Raw genomic sequence first — 16,435 nt, 5'->3', positions numbered from 1 at the left:
AGTTGTTGCAGTCAGGATATACAAGCAGAAATGGGAAAACCCACAAAATTGCAAATTTTAAAACAGCCTTGAAAGAATATGTTCAGAATCTGAATTTAATGGGCTCCAACTGATTTGCAGTAACCAGAGTTAAAATCCCAAGACATCTTATTTCCTAGGTATTATTATGTTAAATGTTATATCCTGTACTTTCTTTAGAAAGATGTCATCTTTAGGGACTCTCAGTGACCCACCTTTAAGACACATTTCTGGTTTTCACACACTTAGCATCAACAATAGTACAACACCGGGTGCTTCTAGACCATTCATTGCATTAATATTGGCGTGTTTCCACTTATTTCAATAGAGTTCAATGACATTGCAATGCTGCAAGGCCTCTTTATACTCCAATGGCAAAATTGCCATTTGACTTCACAGGGAGCAAGAGCAGGCCCTGGATAATTAGATAATTAACTTAGATAATTAGCTTGTTATTATCAACTTCTTTTGTGCTTGCTAAGGAAATTAAATATTAGTGTTTGTTTCAACAAGGCAAGCTTTATAACTTAAAGAGGCAGCTGGTTTGTTTTAAGTGTTCATCTTCCTTCAAAGATACAAAAATATAACAAGAAGTGTTTTTTTTTAAAATAAAAAACATAATGCAAGAAGCAAAGGACTGCTCACTTTAAGTTTGACTTTCATTGGCCTGACAAGAAAATGAATGTTCCACCCATCTAATCTACCTGCTTTGTACATTTATATACTTACACTGAACCATTATTGAACATTATAACTCCTACTACCTACATTCTACATTTTACATAATAATACTAGAAGGGATACAGCCTTATTAGGAAAATGGAAGCTATCATCATGATTCGGCATGTTTTAATGCATCCCCTTCAGCCTGAACACAGCAATCACCGTAAACAAGCGGTTGTACTGCATTCATTACAGATCATCTCCCCTTTCTCTGAGTCATATTTCATCTTCTTCAATAGGTGTTCTCCATCATAATTTTGCCTGTCACTTATTACAGTTGATGTTAAATGGCTTTTCAGCTAAATGCTTGTTTGTGTTATTTATTAACTAGAGTATGTTTGCAGCGGTATATTTTATGAAAGTCAGACAAGATGTGTAAGCCCACTTTTTAAATGCTGGGAACTGGCATTGTGCAGAGGTGAGGGGCGCACTCATGAGGACCAATGGAACCAGAAGGATTCTGACACATTCTGAAAGGTTGTGCACCAGTTGGCAAGGGCAGTTGTGTTGTGGCCCTGGGGAACACCTAGAGTGGATGGTTGACTGGATGGTTGTTGGGGATTTGTTGCTGCTGTTGCCTTTTTGTATCTTTATTTTAGATCTTGTGATTTGTGTGGAAATGGTTCAGTTTGGTTGTGTGTTTTTAAGTATTTTATTTATTGTTTGTGACTACTTTTGTCATGTTGTAGCTATGAATTCTTTTCGCGTTGTAAGCCACTTGAGCATGGTTTGAGCTGTGGAAAGGCAACATACAAATAAAATTATGCATGTACGTGCACTGCAAAGTTTGGAGAAGTGCAAATTTTGAAGAATCGTCGTGCTTTGTTTCATAGGGTGCAAATTAGGCAGGTTTTGCCTTTAAATGTGAACTGAATTGAATTTCTATGCCAGCCCTAGTGGGGGAGGACAGAATAGCTTGATTTGGTTTTATCTTACTGCCATATTAACTGTGTTAGGTTTCCCTTTTGTTTTTGTATGGTGTACTTTATGTTTTCTAACGACTGTTAGCTGCCTTGAGCAAATTTCAAAAGGTGGAGCACAAATGTTTTTAACAACAACAGTAAGAATCCCTTGTGCTGTAGGTTATTCTTAGAATATGTTAAGATAGTAATATGATTACTTCTGAGCTTTAAAAAAATGAGCTGGAAATTGATATGCACAAGTCTTCTTATTTTCAACTCATATAACTCAGTGTCTTTGCAAAATCTTGTGGCAATGACTTCTGTAAATAAATTGTGTGCATTTCATGACGGAGGATTTCTTTTTGCTTGTCCTGAGCTTACTGACCATAAATTTCACTGGACAACCATGGGCTCTTGAGTTCTGAGATAAAGTGAATGAAAGACAGGGGACCATTTCTCTCTACTCAGTTATTTCTTTTTTATAACCCTGTAACTTGTCCTTCACAGCTAAAATAAGGTGTGGAGGTGAACACTCCAGTTCTCGTTCCAGAGTGGAAGTTAGATGTGGGAGGACTGGAGAAGAGAAAAGGTGGGCTTTAGCAGTGATATGCTTCTTTATATGTAATTTTCTAAACACATTTTTCCCCTGTGACAAGTCATTTGCATCCTTGGATTCATGATGTCTGAGATAATTAAGAACTGATTTCATAGGGATCGCTCAGGTTGCCATAGCAGCTGAAACTTACTCCTTTTGTGAAAATGTTAGAAGCCCCTTGACTCTTGTTTACCATGTAACCAGACACATTATTAGCTTAATGAAGGAGCTCTTCAAGTGTCTCTTTCCAAATTTGTAAGTTATCTGTCCAACAAGTAGATCGCTGCTGTGTGCTGCGTTATTCACAGGGGCCATCTGGACAGCATTCGAAAAGGCTACATATCCTTTGCCAGCCAACATCTTATTTGCTGTGGAAAACCCCCCCAAATGAAAACCAATGGTTCTCTCTAAATGTGCTGTGTGATGTTGGCTTTTATATTTCAGCTGCTTCCTTGGCTTTACATTGTTGCAATTCTTTTTCTAAAAAAAATAAAAATAAAAATCTAAAGGTTTAAAATTATAAATGCTGCCCTCTTTTAATGACTGAAAACTGGATAGTCATACGCCGCTGACTATTCCAGAATCCTGTTCCAGTTCTAATTATTAACTGTTGTTTGTGCATCCCAGAAAGAGCTGTAGAAACCCTGCCATTTGTGCATTGTTTTTGAGCTGCCATCTTGGCTCGCTCTTCAAGGATCATGTAAACAGCTACTTGCTCCTCTGTCTTTGCATTGTATCATGTCAAAAGAAAAGAAAAAAGATCTGTTTGTCTGAACACAATGTGCAAGTGAGCACATTTTTAAAATGTAGATAGAGGATTTGATATAGCAATTGTGGCTCACAGACCTGTGTGCCCCCACCTCACCCCCAAAAGTGTGTGTGTGTGTTATAGTTTGGTTCCATGCAGCCAGAAGGCAGTTTGCTTTACTTTAGGCAGAAGTTATTGCACGACTATAGGGACAGAAAAAGGACTGAATCACATCAAAGTGCTTATAGGATGGTGGTGGTAATGAGTTGTATCCAGTTTGTGCCCTCCTATGAGGATGAGGGCTTTTGATTTGGCAGAATCCAAATATTCCAGAAAGGATTTCTGGGGAGAGGGGCTGGGGGCTGCAGTTAAGAAGGTATTGGCAAATATCTGCTCCCTTCCTATTCCATTAGCAAATAGGTTTCAATGGAGAAACAGCACAAGGAACACCAGTTGGGTCTGTCCAATATACACAACAAAGTGTTATGTCTGATTTCTATGGAATCCAAGGCTGTGGCTATGGGAGAAGCAAGATCCTCTTGGAGTGTTAATGCTGTGAACCCCTCTATTATAGGCTTGGATTCTGAAGGAAACATGAACCCTGAGTAAGTGCCTGGAACCCCTGGAATCTTGAACCGTTCAGAGACTGGGGTGGCGTGCAATAATGCATTAAATTATTCCTTTTGCTGTGATAGCAATATACAAAATGTTGATAAAACTATAATAGAAAATAACCTATGAATGAATGTTTGATTTTTAAAAAGTTTTTTCTATGTCTAAGTAGACATCACCTTGCCGACAAAGGTCCTATAGTTAAAGCTATGGTTTTCCCAGTAGTGATGTATGGAAGTGAGAGCTGGACCATAGAGAAGGCTGATTGCTGATGAATTGATGACTTGAATTATGGTGCTGGAGAAGAAGAAGAGTTTGGATTTGATATCCCACTTTATCACTACCCGAAGGAGTCTCAAAGCGGCTAACATTCTCCTTTCCCTTCCTCCCCCACAACAAACACTCTGTGAGGTGAGTGGGGCTGAGAGACTTCAGAGAAGTGTGACTAGCCCAAGGTCACCCAGCAGCTGCATGTGGAGGAGAGGAGATGCGAACCTGGTTCCCCAGATTACGAGTCTACCGCTCTTAACCACTACACCACACTGGCTCAGCTGGAGGAGACTCTTGAGAGTCCCATGGACTGCAAGAAGATCAAACCTATCCATTCTTAAGGAAATCAGCCCTGACTGAGTGCTCACTGGAAGGACAGATCCTGAAGCTGAGGCTCCAATACTTTGGCCACCTCATGAGAAGAGAAGACTCCCTGGAAAAGACCCTGATGTTGGGAAAGACTGAGGGCACAAGGAGAAGGGGACGACAGAGGACGAGATGGTTGGACAGTATTCTCAAAGCTACCCACATGAGTTTGACCAAACTGTGGGGGGCAGTGGAAGACAGGAGTGCCTGGTGTGCTCTGATCCATGGGGTCATGAAGAGTCAGACATGGCTAAATGACTAAACAACAACAACATTGGCTAGTAATGCTGCATAGCAACAATGTTCTTATATCTGAATGACAATGTAGAAAGCCCAGACCTGGTAGAGAACCACACATATTCTATGTGTAAATAATGTCTTCTCTGTGGCAAAAAGAATTATTATATTATTCCCTCATATGATTGTTCTTGTCAAAGACTGCATTATACCGTGTGGGCCTTTTCCTGAGTGAAGGTTCTTCAGCCACAATATTTAACCTATTGCCCTACTGACCTCCAAATGAGACTGCTGTCAGCCATAATCAGCTTCTCTTTCAGGAAAAAGGGTATTACAAACTTTGGCAAGAAATAGTCCCTTAGTGGGAAAAGATACGGTTTGCTTTACATTTATTTACCGAAGCAGATTTATTGATTTAGGGGGACTTTTCTCTAACTCACTATATCATGGGCAAACAATAAAAGATTCCATCAGCTACGTTTGCACAGCAACTGTATTCAGACAAAAGCGTGCAAGAGGAAGTGGGATTGCACCTCCTGGTTCTACCTGACCTCTGTATTTTGGAACAGCATGTATGTGCCTCCAAGCTGTACAGGTTAAGATCTGCACATGCAACTTGTCATGCACAGGCTCTGTGTAGAAGATGATCCCCCCCCCGATAAATGCATAGAAATTGGGGGTGGTTTGCATGTTGAGTCAACACATCTCTTGTGTAAACAGAGCTAGCATTTTTGAGTGACACATGGGCATTATTAGAAGCCTGATACGCTGAGCAGGGCTGGTGCCAGAATTCAGAGGACTCTTGGCAGGGTGCTGAAGACCGCCACCCCCATAGCTAGGGCAGGATCCCTGCTTGCCACTGCACACAGGAATGGTAATGTTCCCTTTTCCTGGATCACCCCACCCACAACCACCCCGCCCACAATCTTTCTCCCCTGTCCTCATGCACCCCGTAAATCTGTTCTGGGTTTCCCACTAACCTCTGGGTCCCTTCCAACTTTACAATTCTGTGATTCTATACGGATGGACACTGAAAACATATATAGTCACTTTAAACCCCTTACATCCTTGTCCACGCATGCTGCTTCGTTTCTAATACCTTTCACATTTTGATTTGCAAGCTGTAGACTTGTAAACAATTCATTAAGTACCAAAGGGCAACTTATGGGTGGTTCTTTCAGTACTGTTGCAATCTGGAAGACATTTTTACACGGTTGGTTAATATCAGTAGCATCCCTTGTGTACTGCAATAGGAATATTTATATCCAGGAATCATGTGGCACAGGAAGATGGCAGAGATACTTTCTATGGGTGGTATCCAACTAAGTTTTTGCACTGTTGAAAGATGTTTCATGGAAGGCCTCTCCAGCGAGATCATTCTGCATCTGCAGTGCCACCACTAAGAAGGCTCTGCTCAGTGCCCTTACAAAATGGATCTCTAAATGATGGGATTAAAAGCACTGAATGACAGATACAGGGGGCTCTAAGAGTAGATGGTATTCTCTAAAGAACACTGGATCTGGATGCAGACCATTTAGAGATTATAGGGAAGGATTTTATGGCTAAAGGGCCTAACGGGTCATAATTCTCAGTAGTGGCACCCTCCCTGTGGAATGCCCTCCCTTAAGATGTCAAGGAGATAAAGAATTGCACAACTTTTAGAATACATCTGAAGGCAGGTCTGTATCAGGAAGTTTTTAATGCTTGATGTTTTATGTTTTAATTATTATTAGTTACTCAGTTTGCAATCTATTTTTGAGCTTGATGATTTAGACTCTACACGTAGCTAGTTAGAATTTTATTTTAGAGGACTATAGGCCCTGATATAGCCAGTGTTTTTGTGAGTTGCCAAGTTACACTGTTTAATGCTGGAGATATACCAGTCTAAAAAACCCAAACTAACACATTTTGATTCACACTATAGCAATTGTCCTAGTTTCCATAGTTGTTACTCTAAGTGTTGTCTCAACATAAAAAAACTAGGCTTTTCTCATGAAAGCAGGCTATCTTTCAAGACAGTTTAACATATATAAACAAAATCTGTTGCAATAACTGTGAAATCATTTGCATTCATAATTATAGTTGCTTTTCTCATAAATTGCAATCATATCCAAGAACACATTCAAAAATAGAAATACATTATTTATGCTTTATTGTTCAAAATGGGTTTCTGTTTTATGAAGCTGCAAAGATAAGGAATTAAATTTACTCAAAACAAGAAACCTGAAATATCATGATCTGGCAAGGTGATGACAGATCAGAATAATTATTACCGTAGCTCTTTCTGAGAGCCATAGAAGTTAGGCACCTTTGAAATCAGTTTCACTGTGAAAGGTAGGAAGGAAAAACTCACCTAGAAATAAAACCACGCTGTATATACATTGGATGGCATTATTCCAGTTGAGGGCCTCTACTGCACCAAAACATTTGAATTTTTTATAAGGTTTTACATTTTTGATGAAAATATCTTTCTGCAGAACTGTTTCTAGATTCAAAAATATGTCTGTCAGAGAAATATTCAGATCTGTGGTTTTATAAAAAGCTCTTAGAAGTGATGAAGGATATTTGGTTGATCAAAAAGTCCAAGCTGTTTTATATTGCTCAGAAAAAAAAAAAACCAATTAAGCAAAAGGGAGACCAAAGATTTTTTCTTCTTCTAAAAAAAGTCCACCTTTCCGCGCCACTCCTGTCATGTTTTCAACTATTCTTTGTACTCCTTTTGTCTGCATGGAAAATGAAATATTTTCCATTTCGTATGAATGCGGAATGATATCTAAGCATCATTAATCCAAGGTTATTTCAGAAACATCCTGAATGATCAGCAAGTTTGTCTCAGTTGGATCCATAATACAACTGATGCGTATTTCACTTCTAGGCATAATGCCATTAGGTGTCCCCCCCCATTCACTTTTACCCTCACTTAACTTACCCCACCTGTGGCTACTTTGAAAAATGTGTGTCACCTAGGACAAATTGATTTATTCAGTATATTAAAAAATATGAGTTACCGAATCATCATATATTTATTAGAAACAAGCACAATAAATGTTGACAACAATGTCAGAATGATGTTTTCTCTAGAAACGGGATAAAATATAAGGCAATCCCAGAATTAAACATTTATGGTTATTAAATTCATTTGTGAAGAGGAAGGTAGGCACTACCAAGGTTACATTCACACAGCAGTCTGAGCTCTCACATTATTTAAAAGCCAAGCGGAAGTTTAGCGCTCATTTGTGTTATTTGTTTCCAGAGAAAAAAAATGTTTGCAACACCATTAACCCAGAAAATTGGAGTAAAGTTTCAGAATCTGCAGTGGCAGATTTCTTTCCTGCTGTTTCCATTGGTGAATCGTGGGGGGTGGGACAGAAGTGTGGATGAGCAGTGACATTGTCCACTGAGGTTTGATGCTGTGTCACACCATGCCCACTTTTGTGAATGAAATGCAAGCCACAGTTCTGCAGTGCAACAAGAACTGCAGCCTGAAAAATGGGACAGAAGTAACAAGGAAAGCTAACACTGTATTAAACTAAAACTTTGTTTTTTTAAAATAATATTTATTACTTTTCCAGAAAATTTAAACACTAAAAGAAAAGAAAAAATACATACAATACAATACATTAAACTAACAAAACAATGCAACAACAATAAAATAAATCAAATTTCATTCAATATCTTATATTTCATTTACTTATTTCCAGCGACTTCCTCACACCTCCCTTTTTGTATTCCACTTCTATTATTTGTTTCAGCAATTCCTTTCCATCTTACTCTGTTTTCTGTTCTATAATTATCTTAACACATTCTTGCCATACTTTTCCTTTAATTTTCTATTAATCTATTTATACTTAATTCCTTATGACATTTCTACTAAAGCTATGTAATTTTATTCCAACATTTTTCTAACATTCCTTAATTTTACAATATTTCTATAAATAGTCTTTAAACTTTTTCCAATCTTCTTCCACCGACGCTTCAACCTGGTCTCGGATCTTGCCAGTCATTTCCGCCAATTCCCTATAGTCCATCAACTTCGTCTGCCATTGTCCAACACTTCAGTGTTTTCAAGAAGCAACCATTCTCTCAACCAGCAAAAGGCAGATGGTTCACAACGAAGTTTAAAGGTCTGGCAGGGCAGGTCCACCTCCTTCTTTAGCATCCATCAATATCTTAAGTTTGATTCGAGGCTTCCTGCCCTGCCAAACAACTCTAGGAGCATCCCTCTGCCACCTCCTGAGACCCTCCATCCCATCCAGAGCTTGCAATGTTTGAAACAAAAGCAACATCCCCAGCAACACAGCAGCCCTCATCCCCACCACAATAACTCAGCCCAACAGTAACAACTTCTGATTTGTCCATATTTCCAAATCCCCCTTCTCTTCGATCCAACATCCTTCAGAGTTGTCCTTAAACAGATTCACATTTTTGGCGGTCATACATATTAAACTAAAACTTTGCACAAATGGCCTCTTGGAAATCTGTGGCCTATTTGTGGACAGCAAAATTGGGGAATCATTTCACCAAATTTATCCAGGGGGAGGATGATGATGATGATGATAATAATAATAATAATAATAATAATAAATTTATTATTTGTACCCCGCCCATCTGGCTGGGTTTCCCCAGCCACTCTGGGCGGCTTCCAACAAAGATGAAAAATGCACTAAAATGTCACATATTAAAAACTTCCCTGAACAGGGCTGCCTTCAGATGTCTTCTGAATGTCAGGTAGTTGTTTATCGCTTTGACATCTGATGGGAGGGCATTCCACAGGGCGGGCGCCACTACTGTTGGATAAATTCTCCAACAGATTCTCAGTGGTGGGGCTCACCACAAGCACCACCAACAGCACAACTTCAGTCTTTTTTAGGGAAGCTTCCCTGTTTAGGGAAGCTTTTAATATCTGATGGACTATTGTATTTTAATATTTTGTTGGAAGCCGCCCAGAGTGGCCGGGAAAATGCAGCCAGATGGGTGGGGTATAAATAATAAAAAAATATTATATTATTATTATTTCCAAAAGCCCCCCTCCTGCTGTTGAAACTTGCAGCAGCAGCAGCAGCAACTTTACTGACAGTCTGTTCACTGTTTGTATAGTGCGATTCCACTGCCCTGTAGAGATGCGAGGAATGGTGATCACCATACATATATACAAATGATGGAGGATATATGGGGGAAATACTATTTTTCAGGGTAGGGGTGGGGAAGTGAGAACATTAAAAACCTCAGAGATTTTCTCATAAACATGCCACATTTAAAGGACATGGCATGCATCCATCAGTTAGCAACTGTGTTGAGGTGGTGGATCTAACCCCCCACCACAAGATGTTGCCCTGTCAAAATTAGCTCATCCCTGAGGTACACGTGATGAACTGCACACAGTCCTCACGAAGTGTGAGGTAGGTCCCTCATCTGAGCCACCTGCAAATCTGCTAGTTCTTGCATTTATTACATATTAAGATTTCTTCCCCACCCTTCACCCTGTGGAAGCTGGCCCATTAGGAAAAAATACCCTCTTCAACCTACCTGGGTTACAACCATCCAAAAAGGTTGTTGTTCCTCTTCCTGGTTTGTTTCAGTTGCTTTTGTAGAACTCGGCAGGGAGGAGAATAGAGACAAAATTAGAAAGAGTTGGCTCTGCTTGTCACTGGCTCTACCTATTTTGAGATTACTTGTTTTCTGCCTCACCATTCCCACGGGGCACCAGCCACCATTGCCTTCACCTTAAGATTTCAAGGTGTATTACGACAAAAGAATATAAAAATATAAAACCAGGTAAAGCCACCACAAATGGAACAGAACAATATAAATTCAGCAAAGAAGGTGGGCTCCATGAAAGAAATACATTTGAGTGCCAAAGGCCAGGGTAAAGAGGTGTGTCTTCTGTCAAATAGTAGACACATCTCTGTTCCACAATTGAGGGGCCACCACAGAGAAAGCCCTCCTCTGGACTGCCATTCCCTGTGCTTCCCTGAGGGAGCAGCCCTGTTGGATAGTGGCCCTGTTCACGAATTGTTCCAGCCTCGTGAATGTCCTGCTATCCCCCCGCTCCTCTGCCAAGGTGGACCTTTCAGACACATCCCTGCTCCCTGTATCTTGATAGTATCTTCTGTGTCCACTCTGGTCCTTCTGCTAAAGTGGTGATGAAAGAGAAAACAAACAAACATTTGGCCATCGGAGCTCACTTAAATCAGACAACCAAAGCAGTACCCACCTAGAAGAAGGAACACCTCAGAGAAGATACAATATTCTAATCCAAAAGCAAATCAGGACTAGCAGTTTAAAATTCTCCTTAATCCCTGTACAGAAAGCTAAGTCAAAGCCAGGTATGTTTCTCATAAACTGATCAAATTAACACTATCTTGGGCAAGGTCCTGGGTCTTGTTAATTCCAAACCTGTGAGAAATAGTCTGCGATAAGTGTTGGAAACAGAGTACTTGACTAGATGGACCTTTGTTCTGATCCGGTAGGATTCTTCTTATGGCCTCACAACACTCTGGCAAACAAGTTCTAATTCATTAGGGTTGCAATCTAATGTGACATGCAGACATGGCACTCCTCCAGCAGGTAAAGTAACAACCCCATATGCTTGTTCTTCCCAGGGTTGAGTAATGGTTTAGTTGGATGTGACCCAGTTCTGACAGATCACATCTCTGCTGGTAGCAACAACTCTGTGTCATGTCCTTCAGTACGCAGAACCTAATAATGCTCGTGACAGATGGCTGGCAGTACTGTAAGTGTGTGACTGAGCCATCCTGAAATCTATATATATGTTAATGTTGATTGAAAAAAGTTTGGGGCTTTTCTCACTTTAGATTTATTAATTCTAACTGTGCTTGGAGGGGAGAAAGTGGTGAAATTATTTATGAGAGAAGCTGTTCATTTGAGTTTTGTAATCAAATATATTGAAGGCCTGGATGAACACCTACTGTTCCTGTTTCTTATTTAGATACCACTTTTAATTTGCAAAAGTGCATTAAAGGCTTTATTTGGTTTGTCCTCTAAGGTAGGTCATAATAATTCCCATTTTATAGATTGGGAACTGAGGCCAAAACACAAGAGGCTGTACTATGTGATGGTAAAGATAGGTTTTCAACCCAGGTTTCTGTGTTTCAAATTAAACTCTATATGTAGTGGGCCATATCATTAGAAATGAATCATTCTCTATTTAGATTAGACCCCTGGGCAGCAAAACTGGTTTGACTTTGAAATAATCACAGTTTCTCTAATTAGCATTGCAACGGATATACATACATAGTTTGGAAAGCAAAGAATCAATTATGCTTAATGAAAAAGTGATAGAAACACACACACACACACACAGAGAGAGAGAGAGAGAGAGAGAGAGATGGAGACGTTTGCAAGGCAATTGCATTACTATTGATGCCCTTCAGTTCTAATATTTTTATCTATAATAGGTGGTGGACTCAAAACTACAGAAATTTGGGCTCTTAGCTGAGAAATAATGGAAATTTTATTTTTGTTCCTATAAAGCCAGTGTTGGAAGCATAAGATGTTGTAAGGGTTGAGATGCTTCAGTGCTCTGGCTTTGACACACAGTACTGTGTTGGGGGCTGCAGGCTCTGTGTAACAGACAACAAATTTGGATTCTGTTAAGAGTAATGGGGGAAGCCACTTGAAGAACCAAAGGCTCCTCCTAATGCACAGCTACCATCCTCTTTTTAATTCTGCTGTCTGTTGGTTCAAAAATTTTGTAGGTGAGATCACTTTTCTCTGGTAGCTAATATCTAACCCACTTTGAGACCTTTTGAGTCCAAATTTAGTCTCGAATCTGTGAGAAAGGGAAGTTGGAACAATATGTGTTTGTGTGTGTGGGAATCCTATCCCTTCAGTAAGGCAATGCACAATTTATGAAGGAAAAAAAAACCCTTTTCTTGCAATGTACTCTCGACAAGCTGCCTTTTCCAGGCAACTGAGGAACAGTAAAGAACTATTCTAAGTTCTGATGCACAGTAAGATTGCAGCTTGCCAGATACCAGAAGGTACCTTTAAAAAACAGGCTGAATAAAATATGGCAAGTTGTGGATCTCACCATATGTTGGAACATTAAGAACTGTGGACTGACACCCCACATTATGCAGAAAAGTTCACCCCCCCCCCGTTACACAACAATCATTCACATGGTGACCTATGTCAGTCATGGAACTGAAAACTGATGAGCTGTTACACTGCTTACTATTTTCAAGGATTTTAGTGGATTTCTCAAAGCCAATCCATTGTTATATTTAGAAGCGAATTGTGAGCAAATATCTCCCCCTCCGAACAATGCCAAAAAGCTTACAGGGAGGAGAGTTAATATGGCTCAAACTACAAACAAGCAGAAAATAACATTGCAATTGTAATCACCAAATTACATTGCTAAGTAGCAACCCCACACATCTGCAGTCAAAATTCTTATAACCAGCCAAAGTAGTTTAATGTAACTCGGGTGAAATTGGGGGTTGGGAAGACGGGTGGTCTGTTGAGTCTGGCACCAAGCTATTAAATTTCCACATAGTTTGACAAAAGTTACTTGGGTCAGGTGAATACAACTTCACCAGCATTTTGAGGTCAGTCAAAAAAGATTCAAAACAGCATTCTAAATGCCTTCCTAATGGCCTGTAGCTGCAAATGTACGGCCAAACTTTAAGATCGCGCTTTCACTACATTCTGTTCCCAGAAGCTACTGAAGATCTGAAAAGAGTCCACATCACATGCCTCTTGAAGAAAAAGAGCCAAATGGGGCATTTTGTCATCTTTCCGAAACGTGCTACTATCACCTCTCCCTTGACCAACTTGCTGTTATCTATGTATTCATCTTAGCAATGTCCTCATCCCACAGAGATGTTACACCATCTGGGCCTGATGAAAAGAAGACACAGAGCTGCATCTCATCATGGCTCGACTGACGTGTCAGCCCAAATTGTTTCACTGCTCTGTTCTGCTTGCAAAATCTCTCTCTCTTTCTCTCTCCACTCTGCAGACTCCAATTGTTAAAAACTTTCTTCTTTGATCTCTAGGACACGAAAGAGCAGAAACTCTGCAGCGCTAATATTGCTTGTCACTACCAAGAAAATCGAATATCCAAGGCTGCAGATTGACTACAGAAAATTAACTTGGACATTGCAGGGAAACTCTTGGTCTTTTGAAGTTGATGGAAAAGTTACAGCTGTCTTCTGCAGTAGACAGGTTCAGCTCCTTGCTCCATACCTTTGATAGGAAAAAGCAATCAACAATCTTTATTTCATTTCAGAGCTAGCTTGCTTTTCTTTGTTGGTCATCATGTCTAGAATAGGGACAAAGTAGCCACTGAACATACCTAGGGTCAAGCACAATACTCTTTTCCCCAGACATTGCAATGGATACACCAGAACTTGTTGGGAATAGGTATGGAGGAGAAATTCAATTCAGTATGCATTTAAAGCCGTATCTAATATATCATGTTTGCATTTTCCAAAATAACATGCAAACTGAAACACATGTATCCTAATTTGTACTTATCCTAATTTTCCAATGCTGTTCTTGAAGTAAATAATGCTTACAAAAATGTAAATATATTAGGGGAACTGGGCATAAAAATGAAGTTATTCACAAAAGCAGCATACAAATGTGTGTTATATTAGGGGAAATCCCTTGCAAAAGCGTGTACATTTGTCAAAACTGCACATTAAAAATTGTTTATTGGGAGAAATTCACATTGAAATTAGAATTATTTTTTTTATAAAAAAAAATCACCACAAAATGTAAACTGGACCTAAGATTGGAAAAATGAGAAACTGAGAGAACTGAGATTAACAGATCCTTCCACGTCTAGTTGGAAGTCGCAACAACATCAGGAGTACCACAAGTTCTGCATTCTTGCTCTAGACATTTGGGCTCCCCAATCACTTTCTTACCTTTTGCTCCAGTTGAAAGTAAGCTGGAGATGGTTGAGAAACTTGCGACATGGTTGCTAGACAACTGCGATATTCAATGCCCCCTAGATTTGTGTATAATTTGCAGGAGGAATTCAGTTTTCAAACCTAGTATATTTACTCAGAAATGTCTGCTGTGATTTTTAATTTTCGGGAGCTGCATTGTACTAGCAACACTCCCTCAGGATTGGAGCCCAATGAGGCTGCTGGGAAAAAGGGGGAGGTATCAGCATGCTTGAGGAAACATAAGGAGCCCCCCCCCACTAAAAACATCATTTTATTTGTATGCTGCCTTCCCATAGTTGAAACTATGCTCAAGGCGGCTTACAACGTAAGAATTACCGTACATAATTACAATTACAGAAGTCATAAACAAGAAATAAAACACATCAAAAAGTACACAACCAAATGAAAACAATTTCCACGTAAATCATAAGATCTAAAACTAAAGATACATCAATAACAGCAACAAGCTCTCTCAACAATCCTCTAGCCCAAGAATCTGTTCAACAGCCTCAGCTTTTGTAGCTGGAGTCAGTCAGCACTCCGCTCTCCTAGGCCATATGGGAAAAGGCCAGCAAGGCAGGGTGCAGGGCTCACAGCCAAGATGGTCTCTTTTAAAACAACACAGATAAAAATTAAAAACAATTTAAAAGAGAAGCCCTCTCTGCTGAGCAGCAGCCACAGTCCTTGTGAAGCCTGTCAAGCCCCTCCCCAAGCCAGGTGGAGAGAGGCAAGGGCAATGAGGACTGAGCATGCTCAATAGTCATGAGATGTTCAGGGTCAGCTAGAGAAGAAACCATGAGGTGGTGGTGGAATGCAGCATTCAGGCAAGAGGGCATAACTGACTGACTGGAACCTACAACAACACCCCTGATAGGTGGTTGAGAATACAGTGGTACCTCGGGTTACATACGCTTCAGGTTACAGACTCCGCTAACCCAGAAATAATACCTCGGGTTAAGAACTTTGCTTCAGGATGAGAACAGAAATCGTGTGGTGGAGGCGTGGTGGCAGTGGGAGGTCCCATAAGCTAAAGTGGTGCTTCAGGTTAAGAACAAATTCAGGTTAAGAATGGACCTCTGGAACAAATTAAGTACTTAACCCGAGGTACCATTGTACATGGTAGATTTGTTGCAGATCACACTTGTTCCTTCACAATCACCAATTCCTCCCTTTAAGCAAAGGGTGGGGAACTTGTCCAACAACATCAGGATAGCTACAATTCCCATCATCCCTGACAGCTGGCTACACTGGCTGAGGCTGATGGGAATTGGAGTCTAGCAACAACTGGAGAAACACAAGTTTCCCATCCTCACTTTAAATAAATGCCAGGGTACACTGCTTCACGGGTATCATAATGCAATGGCGATGTAAATAGGCAGGCGTGTGCTTGAGTGTTCTGCTTCAGCTGCACTGCAAAAATACTGGTATAAACACAATTGCTTCATATCTCAACAATTAACTGATTTGAATACCTAGAAGGAAAGAAAAAGAGTATCCTATCAGCTAATTAACTGCTTACACTCCTCCTGCCCCAGAAATGCTAAGACTGGTTTTATTCTTCTTCTAACATAAAAATTTGCTTCAGTTTCCAGAAGTTAGGGTAGTTTGGCCAGTGGTCGAAAGCCTGCCTTTTGTCAGCTGTGCAAAAAGGTAGAGAGGTCATTTGTCTGCCTTCTATTTAATTCAAGAAATTCACTGTCAAGGATTAAGTTATCTTTGACTTCTACTGTAGGGCGATTTTTATTCCTCCTGATTTGTAGCCTGCATTCATGACCTTCAGAGTTTGTAGAGCCTGAAAAGCAGTGTTTGTTTCATGTGGCATTAAGCTCAAAGGTTATTTCATACATAAAAGAGTTGAGGAACATATACAGAGCTAGAAACAAGGGTAAGTTAAAGGGATGGATTCTGTTGGTGCAATGTTCTAATTTCAGACGACTCAAATTTGGACAGCAGCTAGGGTGGTCTCTTGCAAAGGATTTTGTTTGCAGATTTGCGTGAGAAATAAAATGTCTTGAATTAGGTTGCTTGAGTGGGTTCTCTCTGG

The 16,435-nt window shown here is 40.0% G+C and overlaps 1 long non-coding RNA gene across 4 annotated transcripts in view; it reads left to right on the top strand.

Moving 5' to 3' along the window:
• Positions 1-14,056, top strand: part of LOC308459217 — a 29,574-nt gene extending 15,518 nt beyond the window's left edge. Inside the window, exons 2-4 of one of the 4 annotated variants that reach the window (XR_013977912.1) lie at positions 2,151-2,232; positions 3,400-3,591; positions 3,771-3,880. This is a non-coding gene — a long non-coding RNA (uncharacterized lncRNA). Of the gene's footprint in view, positions 1-2,150; positions 2,233-3,399; positions 3,881-13,491 lie in introns of those variants that run through there. The other 3 variants (XR_013977910.1, XR_013977911.1, XR_013977913.1) reach the window with 3 other exon arrangements.
• The last annotated feature ends 2,379 nt before the right edge of the window (positions 14,057-16,435 follow it).

This window comes from Podarcis pityusensis (assembly GCF_964106645.2).
Source record: "Podarcis pityusensis genome assembly, chromosome: 12".
Lineage (NCBI taxonomy): Eukaryota > Metazoa > Chordata > Lepidosauria > Squamata > Lacertidae > Podarcis > Podarcis pityusensis.
Note: the sequence above shows the minus strand (reverse complement) of the source record. Positions and strands in the feature narration are given on the sequence as shown.